This window comes from Rattus norvegicus, chromosome 13 (genome assembly GCF_021556685.1).
Source record: "Rattus norvegicus strain SHRSP/BbbUtx chromosome 13, alternate assembly SHRSP_T2T, whole genome shotgun sequence".
NCBI classification, from domain to species: Eukaryota; Metazoa; Chordata; class Mammalia; order Rodentia; family Muridae; genus Rattus; species Rattus norvegicus.
The window spans coordinates 65,562,579-65,579,921 of NC_141546.1; the positions used below are offsets into that span (position 1 = coordinate 65,562,579).

General features: G+C 41.1%; 1 protein-coding gene across 2 annotated transcripts in view; it reads right to left on the reverse strand.

The window, feature by feature from the left end:
* Hmcn1 (hemicentin 1) overlaps positions 1–17,343 on the reverse strand; it is a 457,385-nt gene that overhangs the window by 350,850 nt on the left and 89,192 nt on the right.

Consider the following 17,343-nt stretch of genomic DNA (forward strand, 5'->3'; position numbering starts at 1 on the left):
AACTTCTTCCCTGTGTTTGGGATAGCTAGGTCTCATTATCGATTTTCTCCTGAGCTTGTTTGAATACCTTTGGGGCTGTGTTTACTCTAACTAGTCCCAGAGGTACTGAGCAAGCCACTGCTTCTAACAGCAGCATCTTGGGACTGTTGTTTCCCATACAAAGCCATGACTTGTGATTTCAGTCAAGTGCAAAGAAGCAACCTGAATAGCAGCTTGTACTAAGACGGTTATAAACACACGTGTACACAAATATATGCACACAGATGCAACAGGTGTGCACACACATTATTTTGGGCATCATAGCAAATACTCTCAGTACCTGAAGCTTATTCTTAAAAAAAAAATTTTCAAATACATAATTAAAAGTGCCCATATACAGATACCATTCACCTTTAGGAAAACTCGTCAGTGTATTTGAGTCGTAATATTAAAATTCATCTGGGTAGCACGCAGAAAGACATAACATTTAAATTCTCAAGGAAGATATAGGATGCACTGGAAATCACAGCGGGCAGTGGCAACAAAAAACTAAAAGAAGTCTCAACAGTTAGCTTTTGTTAAAAGACAGTTCGGTTTCCGAAGCATATTGGATTTTATACTTCAAAGGATAATCACTAATTAGCCAGGCCTTGCTACATACGGCTTGAAAGCAGACTGTAGAGTTTTTAAAAAATAATGAGATAAATTGGAAAGGAGCATAGGTCTCTGCCATGACCTATGTAATTTTTCTAAGAAATGGCACAAGCTAAAGTATCTTTGGGCCTTCCCTATAGATTAGACACCTCGAAATCCGCAAAGGGGAACGGAGAACTGATTGGCTAAACCCCTGTGCAAATGCAAACATCTGCATTCCATACAAAGCCGAGTGGCCATTAGCCACGTTCTGAGTGTATGGAAAAATGAGCGAAGCCTATTCCCTCAAAACTAAACAAAGGCATACTTCGCAAAGGAATGCAAAACAGTGACTGGGCATGCCAAACAGTTACACCCTGACAGATGGATTGTCATCAGCACTGTCAAGCCAGCCTTCTGTTCCTGCATGGCATACGACTAAAGTCATTCTAGACGGTAGAAAGGGATACAAAGAAGATAGGGGCGGAACTGTCTAAGAATAAAGGGGAGGAGGAAGCAGGAATGTAGCTTGCAAAAGTGGTCCCTCTAATGCTCCACGAAAGGGGGTTCTGGAAACGCGCTTGTCTTTAACAATCGGGGTCAGAGGCTCTATTAGAGGAAGAGGACTGGTTAGCCTTCCTTTAGTTACCCAGAGACTGTCAGATGTACACCTGTTTCCAACCAAGATCAGAATCTGCTCTGAAGCTCATTAATAAACATTTTTGCAAACTACTCTGGACAGCCAAGATAAATCTTTTATCGTTTATGAGAAATGCTCGGGAGAGGTAACGGTTTGCCAAGCTGCCATAGTCCTCTAGCTGGAAGCTTCCTTTCCAACTTTTAAAATGTTGAGTGATAGGGCAACTTGGCAACCGCAGCTCTCCTCCCTTACAGTACTGGCTTCCATTCCAGTGTCTCTCTTTACTTAAGGGAGCCCCTCCGTCTGTGTGTCACTGCCAATTTCCTCTTCCTTCTCCCTCACATTGATTTCATTTCCTGCCAGGCTTTCGATGATATTCAGCAGGTATGACTGTGTCCTCTCTTCCTGCCTGAAATGTGGTCTCTGCTGTTCACAAAATTTCATGGGAACTCTCAAAGGCAACCCAAGCTTCCCTTCCTAGGTATCCAAACTTCAAACTCTGTCAGCATCCTTTAGCAAATCTCTCCATCCCCACGGTCCTCCCCTGACCTAGTGCGCCTCTCTCTGGGTAAGGCCTCATTTAGAGCGAGTTCTCTTGAATGTTTTCCCTTTCCACTAATGTCCTTTATTGTCATCTCAATAATTTTGACTGTAATAAAGACAATGGAAGACTAAAAGTGACTATCAGAATTGCAGATATCTCTTCCATATTGCTCTGTAGATTTATTAATCTTTAGGGCAAGTTTATTTTTTTTTTATTTTATTTTTTACAGTCCACCGGTTATCCCCTCCCAGTCTGCCCTCCCACACCTCCATATCCCATTCCTCCCCCGCTCTGTCTCCATGAAAATGGCCCCACCCACTCATCCACTAGGTCTCCCCACTCCCTGGAACCTCAAGTCTCTCCAGGGTTAAGCGAGTCTTCTCTCAATGAGGCCAGACCAGGCAGTCCTCTGCTGCATGTGTGCCAGCAGCCTCAGACCAGCTAACCGGACCAGCTAATCTATGCTGTCTGATTGGTGGCTCAGTGTCTGAGGGATCTCAAGGGTCCACTGAAAACTCAACCTATTTAATAAAAACGCACACTGAGGTATCCACCAGCCTCACAAGAGGAGTACAGAGCTAGGAGAGGGACGAAAGTCCTTTGGTCTCGTTTACCCCACAAACCAAACATTTTGAGGTACAGAGAAGATGAAATGGAAAATTTGGGGTGTCAACAAAAGAGGTAAAGACAGCTAACATTTTCTACATCGATGGGCCTAGGCAGCTCACCGGCTTTCTCTCCCATGTGTTTTATGAATGATTGTACCATTGTCCATACTGTCTTCTATTTCTCTGTCTTATAGATGAAACGGGTCATAATTGGAACCCTTACTTGGAGGTCTAGAACCCTCTATCATTGTATGCCATGATAATTTCTTAATAAGCAATAGAAAACCATCTCCGTTGCCTAGTAAATGCTGTAAGCAAACACAAATGAAACCTTGGGAAAGAGACCTCCCTGGAAAATTGCTGTGCAAACCTACATCAAATGCCTACTTGACAGTTAACAAACATACCCTTTGCCTTCAAAAACTTCACAGTCTACAAGGGAAAGTGAAATGTAGACTTGTAACTATGCCACAATGCAGCGAGTACACAAACGGAATTACGAGAAACTACTTTAAGTTGAGAAAGAACTAAGAGACTTGAGTGTGACTCCCTGTGCTTATGGGCTCAGCACTTGGGAGCTTGAGGTGGGAGACTCTCAAGTGTGAGGACAGCCTATGGGCTACATAGGAAGACCACGTTTTAGCCACTGTGCTCCAAAAGAGAAACTAAGGGATACCTCATCTGAAAAGCAAAGTCTGTAGATTTCAAAGTAGAGGCCAGAGAAGATCCTTTTTAATTTGAATTTCTTTGAAAGTCCATGAATGAAATTTGCAATGCATTCCTATAATTAATCATGAGTTACTACCTATGGCTGTATTTGCAAGTATATTTAAAACTTGAAAGAATCCATAACATACATCGTACCCCTCAGAGTCTTACAACAGCCTCCTGAAGTAGCTAGAATAGACTAGGGAATAGAATAGATTAGGGAATCAAACAGTCACTCAACCTCTTGAAGGACCATAGTATCAAAAACCTGCAACAGCATTTACCCCGTGATTCTGGTTGTTAAACCATTTTCATGTCTCTTTATCTGGGTGCTTACATCAGCATCCAGAGAGGTGAATCCCAAGACGATTGAAAGACCAAAGTTTGGGGGCCTAGCTGCTAAATTTTCACCTTAAGTCCATCATGGACTCCTTGCTAAGCTAAGATCAGTAATGATTGATCATGACCTGAATATTTCTTATGTCTGGTATAACCACAGTGTTTTCACTTTGAATAAATGGTTGATAGACCCAATACTTTAATTTCCATACAATTTATTTTTAAAAACAAATCATGTTTAGAACATATATGTGTCATAATTCTGAAGAGCTCTTTTGATTTTTTTTAAATCACCTTAAATTCTAAGACGGGCTTGCCTTATCTCGATAATTTTGCTATTTCCTATTTCCCGGGGCTTTATCGAAGGCACTGGATTTTGTTCCAGCATCCCAGCCATTGTTCTCCTAATCTGAGATGCTGGACCTACTTGAGAAAATAATGGAAAGAAATTCACAATGTAGTATTTTCTTACATTGCTTCATTTGGCAAGATCAGTATCCAGCTCCTCACTTCCTTTTTCCTTTCCACACACAGATTTCTGGCCCCGACAGTGTTTCCACTTTGCTTGGAGCAGTTTCTTGATAATGAGAGCCTCTGTCTGCCCTTGCTGCAACCTTCAGGGTGTCTGCTTGCTCTCGCAGCTCCAATTGTGGTTTGTGGTGTTTCCCCCTCAACTTAATGTTGATAGACGCAAATAAGAAGGCGAAAGTGACCAAGAAGTGAATTGCTCCAAAGCAGTGTGTACCAACAGGGCTTGGCCAACTAAAAGCCAGATTCTAACTGTGACTTAAAATAACAACAAATATCTTAACAGAAGTCTGAACCAGCATCTGAAAAGAGACCATCAAATAATTTACAGAAAGGAAGGAAACATCTTCAGTCTCTGAGAAAGAAAGAGAGACCCTAGGGCTCAAGAGACAACAGGGAAGGGACCTGATAGAGTGGCCGCCTGAAGTTAGGTTAACAGAGTGACAAACAACAGAGACAGCTGCCTCAAATTTCCTCTCACCTTAAACTGAACTTAACCCACTTTCTAAAAATCATATTCTCAATTTACTACAAGCCAATTCTAAATGATTTTTGTGTGCAGAAATGCTAGCATATGTGTGTGTGTGTGTGTGTGTGTGTGTGTGTGTGAGAGAGAGAGAGAGAGAGAGAGAGATTCAAAGCACTAAAGTTGTTTTCTGAATAAAAATAAAGAAATCATGTTTTCTGTTAGGGAGATGCAATGTAAACCAGATCCATAATTATGCTCAGTTGGAAATACTTCCTTCTCTTTCCAGATTCTCCATCGCTGTCCTGTCCCATCTTAAGATGATCCGCATCAAATCAACAAGAGCAGAACTTATGTGTGCGTCTGAGCTGAGCTGGGGCCAAGTCCATTCCTCCTCTCATTAGAAGAGGCACCTGTAGGGAATCACTGAACAGCCTTAATGACTCTTTTGGCCACAGAGTGCTATACGTTCAGTGCATTTTGTAAAACTGGAGTCAGAGACAAATTCATGAGAAACAGGTTGTCTAACGTCGACTAACTAGCATTCTGTGAGACTATTCAGAAAGGCCATGCATGGAACAAGCAAGCCGCGTGATAACCTCAGTGCGTGCATTCAACGGAACTGTGGGCAGTGTGTACATAACACACAGACGGGTGCAGCTCATTTATTCTGAGCTCCTGAACAGGATGTAGGAAAAAATAGCAAATGAATTCAGCAGGGCTACACGGCTCCTTAGAACGGGAAGTGAAGAAGAATGCCTTCATAGCGGACAAGGAAGATGGGGTACGCAGAGTAGGCTGTTATCGCTTAGATTGGACTTTGACCAGAGCATCAGCAAACGCCTTTGTATAAACAACCCCGGGGTTTTTTCACTGCAACGAAATACAGACTTTCCATTTTGCATGTAATCCTAAACATAAAATTAGATGTTTTAGCATCCAATATGTGTGCATGCTGGTAAGGAGAGGTGGAAAGACATTTTTAATTCATCTGTTTAATGAGATTTGATTAAACAACATTTCTAATAAAGATCAGGGTATTGCAAAGGCCAAGTACAAAAAAAAAAAAAAGGTCATATCCAAGAACACTTCTTAAATATAGTGACTATATTATTATAAAGAAGTGTTTCTTAATGTTAGAATTAAAATTTTGAAATTTTTTTGTATGCGTGCATACGACTGTGTTATATGAGTGAATGTTTGTATTATGAGAGTGTGTAGAGTTTGTGTGTTGGGTCAGTATATGTGTATATGAGTAACTGTATATGTCTGTGTGTATGAGTACGTTTGTATGTATGAATGAGTGTGTATGTATATGGGTGTGTGTATGGGTGTGTGTGTATGTGTGTGTGTGTATGAGTGTGTGTGTGTGTGTGTGTGTGCAGCAATAATAGGTTTTCATGTGGATTTTTCAAACATGCTTAGTGTTATTATCTTCCCACCCTATCCTTTGCCATAGCTTCCCACTCTCCCTAATAATAATTGGAATAATTATGATCATCCCAGAGGATTACGATCATCCCAGAAGCCATAGGTTACCAATTAAAAAGCCCAGTGTTCGGTGTGGATTACCTCACTTGAGTTATTTGGGAGTATCATACACACTCCCTAAAAAAACAGGCTACTGACATTGGGCTTGGTTGCCCACCAGAACTTGATGGTAAGCCACCCATTGCTTACAATACTCTACAGGACATGAGAAATCAACTTGATCTTGACCACGAAGCTTCCTTCACATGGCTGGTTTGCACAGCACTAGTGCCATGTAGGTTGTTGAAGGAAAACTTGATCAGCATTCTTACTCAGCTGGTAACCCTGTGAATTGCAGTAATGACCAACATGGCATCGTGCCAACACACCATAGGTGCAACTGTGGCACCAATGTGCTGGAGTTGACCAAGCACTTGCTGATTAGATTGAAGGCCTATTCTCATTATCCCACTAAACGAACATACTACCAAACTCCGAATTTGTATCTTTCATCTGTAGATTAGTACAACTCTCAGTCCTCGTGAGGGACGGTTCATTGTGCAGTAGACTGAAGTTGATGCAGGAACTCACTACTGGTCTAACTACAGACAATGTTGGTGGGATGCTCTCCCCAAAAGAGGGGCAGAAAGTTTGTAAGAGCCAGAGACCAAGGAGGACCAGCATGCAACAGTGTGTTTTCAACATTACAGGACTTCTGCACTCATGAACTCAGAGCAGCCGTGGATGCCCACACAAGACCAAGTCATTCAACCTTCCAGCATGGAACATGGAGTTCACAAGACTCTACCTCACCCTGACGAGCTACTGAGAGATGATGGCTTCTGAGAGGTTAATCTGACTCTGTTAAAGTCCACATGTTTATGAATATAGAGAGAGTACAAGAAAGATTCAGTGAGTTAAAAAAAAAACTAAGAAGACATGACGTTATGAGATGGGGAGCTATGGCGATAGTAAGGGCAAAGGATAAGGGTGGCTTTGGTAAAATTATATTGGAATTCTCAGAATTAAATGCTGAAACTGCAGGCATGTGTCAGCACACATGGCAAGATCATGATCTTAATTCTTTGAGGGTAGACTGAAGCATAAACTAATGCTGAGGCATGAGGATCTCAAATTTGAGGATAGCCTGGGCTACACAGCAAGGCCCAATGCCATAAATGTCCTCGCGAGGACACTGATCACCATGAAGGACCAGGTGGAATGATGGTAAGAGCCAGAGGTTGCTTTCGCAGCCAGGAATTAGAGTTTTACAACCGTGACAAGGACGTTTTATATTCAGACCAGCTGTGACGGCATTCGTAAGACGGGCACATTAAGCCAGTCAAAGTCCCAACATGAATGGCGGAAGGGCTCACAAATCCTCACCCCTCACTGAGGAGCTGTTGGCAATTGGTGGCTGTTGGGTGGTAGTCAGAGGGCTTGGATAAGGCCTGTGATAGGTGGGCCATGTTCCAATGGCCGGCTCTACATCTAGGGACCTACAGGCAGCACTAAATGGACTCAGTGGGTTTAACAAATACAGGAACGTGGACAGGAAGAGTGGGAGTGGGTATAGAAGAAGCTAGAGGAGAGGAAGTGTGGACACATTTAATCAAAACACTGAACACTCATGTGTGAAATTCTCAAAACTGAAATTGTTAAGAGAAAAAGTAATAATAAATTGCTATGTTGGACAATTTTTAACACTGATACTCTTTGAAGTAAATATACAAATCCGTTCAAGGAAAACTATGAAAAAAATGATTAGTTAAGAATTAAACATCTATGTATTTTCCAAGTATTTACAAAAAATTCCAATTATTTTTGAGATTTGCACATGTTGGGAGAATAGGCTACACTTCAGTCTTGATTGTTTCCATAACAACCAAACAAACGTATGCACACTTTCTATTGTGTTTTCAAGAAAAAAATCTAGTTAGTGATCCAGAACCATATTTGCAAAGTGTTTTATTTACAAAAAAAAAAAAAGGAGATGGGTTAACTTATATGATGGGTGTGTAAATGACATGTATGTGGTTTCCTCTAAATGCTTGAACCGATTCAAAGCAATAGAAATAATTTGAGGATAGCTTCAGCAGTCAAGAAAACGTACAAGCAAATGATTTAAAGGAAGTCTTGATTATGAGTCTCAGAAATATCTGGGTGTGCCCGGGCAGCTGCATGGATTTATGGCCAGTGCATTTGTACAAGGCCCAGCTCTCAGCAGAGCCCCTCCCTCGAGTCTAATGCTTTGCAGTCGCTACTCTGAATGACTCTTTTCTTTTGACTTGCGTTTTGTAAGTGCAGTTGATGGAACAATGGATCCAGATGATAAGGCTTCACGTCCTGGCTAATGCCTAAAGTCTGCCACCTTCCCACCATATTCCAGAGCAGATTCTCAGCCTCGGACTCTCTCGTTCCCAGATTATGCCACTCAGTATTCAATGGATTCAAACCAGTTGTCACCTTCAACCCCACACGGACCAGGATGTGCACAAGGATCAGGACCCTCGGGCACCCTGCACTGTCCTAGAGCAGTTCTCGCAGAATGCAAACCTTGCTCTGGGGTGGCTGAACCACATCGGAGGCTGAGGCCAAGTCTTAAGTCCCTCAGGCTCTTCAGGAACTCTGGATCTAAACATACCCTGGCGACCGGGTTTAAAGAATGCTCTGGGTTGCTCATCCATCAAAGATTGGGGTTGCTGGGAAAGACAGCTGGCTCAGCTTCGCTCACTGAACACATTTGGGGTACAGAACTTGCGTCTCAAGGCTCGCATGAGGGGTAACGTCACCTGGCAGCTCTGCCCTGGGTCAAGTGTATCCCACATGATGAAGAACCTCATATGCTCAAGCTATGCTTCACTTAACCCAGAAGCAGCCATGTGCACCAGATTGGTGGTGCAGACACCATGCCAGAAGGGACAGGGTCTCTGTCTTTGCTGCAACCCTCTGAAAGCTGGTTTAAATTACTAGCATGGCTTTTTACCATCCATCTTTATTTTTGTGGAATAAATGCAAATATCACAGCGTTTAACTGGTATGCAGATTTACTCAAATGACACAATTCATATTTTGTGGCTGATCCCAGATGGCGTCTACAGCTGTCCAAAAGGGACAAACACAAGCCAGATAAAGGAACGCCGAAGAGGAAACCGTTTATAATCCCAGCAATGGCATGAACACTGAAGGTTTATCATGAAATTATGTTAGAAAGGACTCCCACGAAATGGCGTAAGCCATTTTTAAGGAAGAGGAAAACCTAATTATTAAAATATATGTATTCTGAAGTTCATTTATTGACCTAAGATATTTAAATTGTTAAATATATATTCTCAAGAACTTTGTGCTGCATTTTAAAAAATGGCAGTATTGCTCTTAAATTTACTTTTGAAACAATAAAGGTGATCGATCAATGAAAACCAACTAAGGAAAGAGTGAGGGACATCACATCTCTCAGGAAGTGAGAAGACAGCAGCACTGCTGTTCAACTATGGAGCAGGGTGGGTTCACACATAGACAAGTGCGTACAATGGGAACCTTTACCTTAAAACTAACTCTGGACTCGTCAGGAGGCTCAGAGAGTAAGGGCGTGTTTTCAGGAAACTTTGAAACCTAGAACTACAACTCAAAAGGACAACTCCAAGAAGTTGTCCTCTGATCACAAACTGACTGTGACAGGTATGCTCCTGCACGCGCGCGCACACACACACACACACACACACACACACACACACACAAAGAGACAGACAGACACACAGAGACAGACAGAGACACACACGCAAACAACACAAATGCACAAATAATTTCTTTAATTCTAACTTTAATTCATATTTTGCAGTACATGGCAAGACAAACTCTAAATGGATTAATTGGTTAACTATAACTGATATGATTATTTAAACAAATCTAAATTAGAACATATAATAATTAGAATACATATCTAGATTCTATAGGCAAAAATATTCTACAAGAACATTTCCTATCTCAAGGTGACATAATAAATTAAAAACATAGATATGAACATCCAAAAAAATAAATGAATTTTAAAAACTGAAGTAAAACACAAAAGTAAAATTTGGCAACATTCTTCCAACGATTAGTGTAAATTAGGCTATGTAGTGTCTGGAGAGTGTTCAAGTTGATAAAAGGAAGCGAAGTGTTAAATACCACGTAAGGGTGTGGGCAAGGGCATGAACAACACTCCAACCCAGTGAGTGTGAAAGGAGTGCCAACTGCTGCACACACGAAACACACCGGGCAAGAGGGAGGACTTTACTCACACCAGAGTCATGATGAACCTGGAACGTCTGTACTTTTGCTAACATTATGTATAGTTGCCATGGTGTGTTGTGTGTATCATAGGTATTATAAGTCCTAAAGACACTCGTAATAAATTCATTTTCCTGTGACAGTTCACTGGAAATAAAAGGACACTGTCATCATCGGAATATGAATGAGAAGGGTCAACACTGGAGAAGCGATTAAACTACACAACTTTCTAAAGACTGATAGAGGGTAGCTAAGTGTCACTGCACACGGAAGTGCACACCAACGTTTATCTTTAACATTAAAAGGCAAACGGCATTGCAGATATTAACTGCAAAGTCCTGTGTGCAAAGGCACACAGGTTTAAGCACAAATTCTGAAAGGCGACACCAATAAAAATGGGTGTTTGGACTTGATAGAATAACAAAGACTTTTTTATTTTTCAGTTTTTTTTCTAAGCGGGGGGCTGGGGAAATGGCTCAAGATAAGAACACTTGCCAGGCAAGTGTGAGGAAGTGAGGTTAGATTGCCAGCGTACAAATAAAAGCTAGGCATGGCCACGGGGCCTGTGATCACATTAGAAGGCAGAGACAGGCAGATCCTGACAATTCTCTGGCCACCTAGAGTAGCCAAAACAGCGAGCCACTGGTTCAAAGTCTCAAAGAAGTAAGGAGGAGAACATGAAGGAAGGCATCTCACATGCAGGCCTGGTTTCAGCACGCACATACATAAATGTGTGCACCCTCATACTCACATGCATCAACATACACACACACACACACACACAGCAGCATGACACATGCATCAAACATACACACACATACAAGTGCACACACACACACACACACACACACACACACACAGCAACATGACACATGCATCAAACATCCACACCCACACACACACCACAAAGGAAGTTAAAAGATTTTCTAATCATTGTACTCACAACTTAAGAAGGCTTGGGGGTCAGGTTTGTGCTATTGGCTGTGTGAGGTTACTAATTTGTTTATAATGGGCATGATAAAAACATAAAGTTATTTCTCAGCATCAGACAAGATACAAAGGATTAATCTGAGGCGTCATGTGTCAATGTTGTGAGTTTAAACGGTTTAAATGTTAGCATCCAATGAAAACAGTCATTGTCCAGATACTGTGTTCTCTTCCAATGCTCTCACATCTCTCTTTCATGTCTTTTAAGGGATCACCTCTACAGAATGTCACCTTCTTACTGATCAGACTTTGGTCACAATACAAAGAATCTCGGTTAACTGAACAACACAAAATACTACTAGGGGTTAGGACCCTGGAACACACTGCCTGGATTGGGTTATTTTTCTTCAGATAATCCTTTCTTATTTTCCTTGCATATTCTTTATAGTTACATGTGTGCTTTTATAAGCAAATGCCTTAACTCTTGTATCTTCATTGATTAGTAAATTGTAAAATATTTGGAATAATTGGAAATATTGAAGACAAAGTGAATTATTGATTTGAGCGTGCCCACTTTAAATATAAATGCTTCTGGTAATATGAAGGGCTTAGGAGAGTATTTGCCTCAGGTAGCAGATTAAAAACAACTGACATTTGGAAGTTGCCTAAGTATCTTGAAGGTCAGTAAGTTAGTTCCTTTGTTTTATTTTTCCCTCCATTGTTCTGGTTTGAATCTTTTCCAAAGACTTTCAGCAGGAGATACACTGCACCTTGGTTTTAGAATAATGAGAAAGCATCCGCTAGGTCCTCTCAAACCACCAGCACACCGCTACAGTGGCAAAGACGGGCATGCGCGTCCCCACAAACGCCAATGGCATGGATCCAAGACCTTTCAAAAGCTCCAGAGCAGAAACAAGGGGCGGTCTGTGGTACCCTCTCCTATCGCCGCCATCAACCCTCCCTTATCAAGTGATACCTGTGAAGGTTTCGATACCTCTGCTCCCAGTTCCCACAGTTCTCTCCTTCACTCTGAAGAGCATTCCTGCTACCTGATGGTATCGAGACGTCCCTTTAAAGCCTGTGCTCCAAAGACCAAGGGATGCTCTCTCTCCACCATGCGCTCTGTACTCAAACAAAAGTCCTGTAATTGAGGTGTGTCCTACAGGCACCCATTAATAACAATTAGCAGAGACACCAAAAGAGGGAGGGGACCAATCAAAGCTAACCGCTAAACTGACTATGGGTGCTTAGATTGCTGCCAATCCACAACCTGATGGAAAATTTACTGAGCTCCCATGAAAAGGCTGAAGTGCTCTCACAGCCCCCTGCAACACCCACCCTTCGCCCTGTTTGCTAAAAGTCTAAGCAAAGATATTGCTTATTTTTTTTTATTGGAGTCCAGGCAATTTCGGCTGAAATCAAGACTGTCACAGATTAAAGTTTGTTTCAGAGTTTTGTCAAATTCCTTCCAGTGTCCTTATCTGAGAATCCTGCATATGTAGCACGGGGTTGGCAGGAGACCCTATTGAGGGGCGCACGGAAGGACTGCAGTAGACTGAGCATGCAGGGAAAGGCAAATATATCGCTGTGGCGCCCAGTAGCTTTCTGGATGTTACCACATGATAGGGAAGAATATCTTAACCTTGGAAGTTTGAAAAAAAAAATGTTTCCTAACGCCTAAGAGGATTTACTGAATTTCAAGAAATTCAGAATTTCAGAAATTCAAGAAATCTCAGAAAGGAGTTAGGCTAATTATATTCTTATTTAGCCATGTCTTTTAATTTTTTTACATTCTTACAGTATGATAGAAGGGGAAATTCCAAACATTTGTGATCATTCGGTGGTTTCACATAACTAAAAGTCTACTTCTTGTTTTCATAAAACTAAGTTTTACTAAGCAGTAAGAATTCATTAGGTCTCCTAATTTTATAATAGATGATGCAAAGATCAATTGTGGCTTCATCTTTCGTTTATACTTCATGATATTTGTAAATATCATAAAGACTCAAGCATGAAGGAAGTAAAACCATGTAGCAGAAATCAGATTCTGATTTTGAGTTTGCTAATTAGTGTTTGAGCTGTGCGTGACGACGTCAGCGTGAGAGATGCAATGAGAATTTGCAGTTATACCGTGTGTTACTGTCTTCAAAGTCCTGCAGAAAATGACCACCTCCTTTCTGTTGTTTACAATACGCTTGCCGTAAAGGCTATTTCCTTGTTTACTTATCAAACGTCCCATTATGATTCAAACTCATTTTGCAGCTTTTTGGAAAAGTCTATAGAACATGTCATTTCTCTGAATTAAAGATGATTCTTCTGAATGAAGACTGGACTATTCGTGGAGGATTTACCAGGTGGGCTCAGCATCTCCTAAAATGGCTCCCAGTGGCCCCCACCTCCCGTTAACTATACTCTGTATAATCCCCACCACACTAGTAATGGACTAAATATAGGTGTTTGCTTCTAATGGAATAGGACAAAATAAAGGGTTACTAAAAGACCACCAGCAATCTCGTATTCTCTCTCTTGCCCTCTGGTGGAAGCCAGCCATGAGAAGTAGATGTGTGAATTACCCTCTTATCCCACAGGAAGACCACACAGCATAGACAGAAGGCAGCCTCCAGCCAACAGCCAACAAGTACCTGACATGCACAGTGCTCATGGAACGCTCAGTCCTCCCAACAGGCATATGAGAACATGGGATCCGGTTCATTAGTCAGTCAAGTTTTGTGATGGCCAGAGGCCCAGTCAGCAACTTTCTTGTAGACCTGAGAAACCCTGAGCTGGAAGGCCCCCTAAGCTAAGCTGAGATTCCCCACCTCACAAAAACTATCAAGTAATAAACTATCTTTTTTTGCCCCGTTAAACAGCACCACTTGGAAATTGTTTTACAAAGCTTACTGGAATACAAACTGATCTGCAGCAGCAAAATGATCTTCGCGTTATCTGCACAGTCTCCCGTGGTGGATATCTAAGTGCTCTGATGAAAGCTACAGTGACATTTTGAATCTCCAGGTATTCAATATCGGCCTCGCTGATGAACTCCCAGACTGTCTTACACAGTATACACACATCACTGCTTTAAAATAGTCACTGCAGGTACTTAGAAAGGAATTCATAACAGAACGTGCAAACAGAGAAAAATGTGTACACATATGTTCTACAGAGTTGGTTACGAAAATAGGTACACATACATAAGTAGTACTTTTACGAGTGAACGTTGAAGAAACAATTATAGAAGTAAAAATTGGTATATATAAATCATTATTATGGCCATATTAAAAAAATTAGCTGGGGCTGGAGTGATGGCTCAGTGGTTAAGAGCACTGACTGCTCTTCCAGAGGTCCTGAGTTCAATTCCCAGCAACCCCATGGTGGCTCACAATGATCTGTAATGGGATCCAGTGCCCTCTTCTGGTGTGTCTAAAGAGAGTGACAGTGTACTCACATCCATAAAATTAATTTAATTAATTAATTAATAGAGTAGAAAGTACAAACACTGCCAGAAAGTCTCTTACAATATTGCCGTTACTTAATCTCAAAAATATGAAGAAAAGCAGAGAATATTAATAGGATGCTGAAGTCATTCACACGATCTCTAATGAGGCCTGTGCATCGCATCCTAATTAAATTTAAAAATCAAAGCGGCAGATGAAAGAAGTGAAGGAAGTTCAAAGTGATTGGAACTGCGTTCAAAACGCTGAAGACGTTATTAATGAAGCAGTCACTCTGCCAAAATAAAAAATAAAAAATTAGCATCTCTAATGGCAAGCATTCTTCTTCTGATATTTTAATTCAGTAAACCACTTCTAAATCCCTATGAGGTAATCATGTCCTGCCCTTGAAGCTGGTGAAATCCTAAAAATGCTTCAGACTGTATGCAGCCCAGTCCTCTGGTGAATGTGTGTGGCTTCTTGTTGACTCTTTAAAATTAATCCGTCTACGGAGTTCAGTTTTCCCAAAGATGAATTTTTTTGACATACACAGATGATTTTTTCAGACCACTTAAAGGGTCTTCTCTGCAGAAGGAACAGTATGACTGGAACAGCGCATTACCATGAGCACTGTGCTGCAGCAAAAGGACAAGTATGAAGAGGATATTCACTTTCTCCATAAAACGCATTCTTTCAAATGAAACAGCGACCGAAAGAAACAAAGAGGCAACCAAGTTGGAATAAATGTTAGGAGGTAAAATGGACGGGTATAAAGGTTTAAAAGGAAATAATAGAACAGGAAGGGTTAAATTGGGTGGGGAGGGCAAGGTAAAACAGAGAGTAAGGGAGAGATAAATTACATTAAAGACATATGGACTTTAAGTCACATGGAAGCCTACTTCTTCAAAAACACACATACGCACAAAGAGTTTAAATGGACCTACCCTACAATGTGCCCCTATTAAACTCTACAGGCAAGAATAATTATAATAAAAAAGTCCTTTGTCAAGAACAGACCACCTCTTTTTTAGTTGTTGCCCTGTGCTGTCCCATACACCAAAACATTATAGGTTATTGTCTTTGTCCTTGACCATACTCTAGAATTTGACAGGAAGACCCTATTGCTGATGACACCACATGCGTAAGCCGTAGCACACAGAGGAATCAATCTGGTACTGACCTGGAAGCTTCATCCCTATGGACTAGCTTTATAGAGCTGGAAAGTGCATGTTACCAGGAGCGAAAAGAAATCATCAATCTCACCCCACTTGTAAAGTCTGCAAGCCACAATGACTGGGCTACCAAGACCTGCCCACTGGTACAACACTGGCACAAATGTCACAGGAGTAACCAACCATTCTGTGATTAGATTTCAGTCCTATTTCACAACGTGAAAATTTTACCCAGCACCATTATGCAGCCAAAAACTATGGCCTACTACTATTATCTTACTAAGTGGACGTAGTCTTAAAACAACTCCTAGACCAAGCAGTACAGTCACAGACTAAAGCATCTCTCAGTATCATTGGAGTAGCTTCTGTTTACAACCTGTGGTGAATAATACAGAGAGAGACCCTCCCTCAACAGCCAAGATATAGGAAATAAGAGATTTTAGAATCCTCAGCACTAAATGAAACCTGCACACTTTGTTCCTTCCTTCCAAGGCTCAAGAACCCTCGTAGACGAGGGGGTAGGACGAAGTTAAGAGATAGAGGCACTGGAGGACTATGAGGAAACAGTGTCTTCTGTAGACAGTAGGAAGGCTGCACATACGGACATACAGCAGTCACGGCAGCATGGAAAGACTTAGGCAAGCCCAAGTGAGACCAAATCGTAGCTTGAAAAAAGCAGTTAAAGCTAATATCCCACCCCTAGTTATGGAACTATTGGCACTTGTTAATTACTTGGAGAGAGAATCCGTTTTACCTGAGAATGTAGGCCCTGGTAAATTGCCAGTGCTCCACTGGGACACCTTATATCCAAGAATATTAGAGCCTTGCAAATTGGTATCAATGGAGCTTTTAAAAAACCAAGTTGTCCCTGATTTTAGTAGAATTGGTTTAAGTTTCTCTCCATTTAATTTGATGCTGGCTAACTTGCTGTATGTTGCCTGTATTATGTTTATGTATGTGCCTTGTAGTCCTCTTAGCACTCTCCAAGACTTTTAACATGAAGCAGTATTAAATTTTGTCAAAGGTCTTTTCAGTATCTAATGATCATGGGAATTTTTTCTTTCCGTTTGCTTATATAGTGTATTACATTGGTGGATTTTTGTATATTGAACCATCCCTGCATCCCTGGGGTGAAGCCTACTTGATCGTGATGAATGATGTTTCTGATATGTCCTTGGATTTAGTATGTGAAAATTTTAACTGAGTATTTTTGCATCAATGTTCATAAGCGAAACTGATCTGAAATTCTCTTTCTTTGTCGAGTCTGTGTGGCTTAGGTTTCAGAGTGACTTTGGCTTCATAAAATGAATTTGGCAGTGTTTCTTCTGTTTCTACTTTGTGGAAAAGTTTGAGGAGTATTGGTGATACCTCTTCTTGAAAGTCTGGTAGAATCCTGCACAAAATCCATTTGGTCCTGGTTTCTTTTGGTTGGGAGACCTTTAATGACTGCTTCTATTTCCTTAGAGATTATAGGAGAATTTAGATAGTTTACCTGATCTTGATTTAACTTTGGTAAGAGGTATCTGTTTAGAAAATCATCTATTTTGCTTAGATTTTCCAGTTTTGTGGAGTTCAGGCTTTTGAAGTAAGATCTAATGATTTTTTTTTAATTTCCTCAGTTTCTGT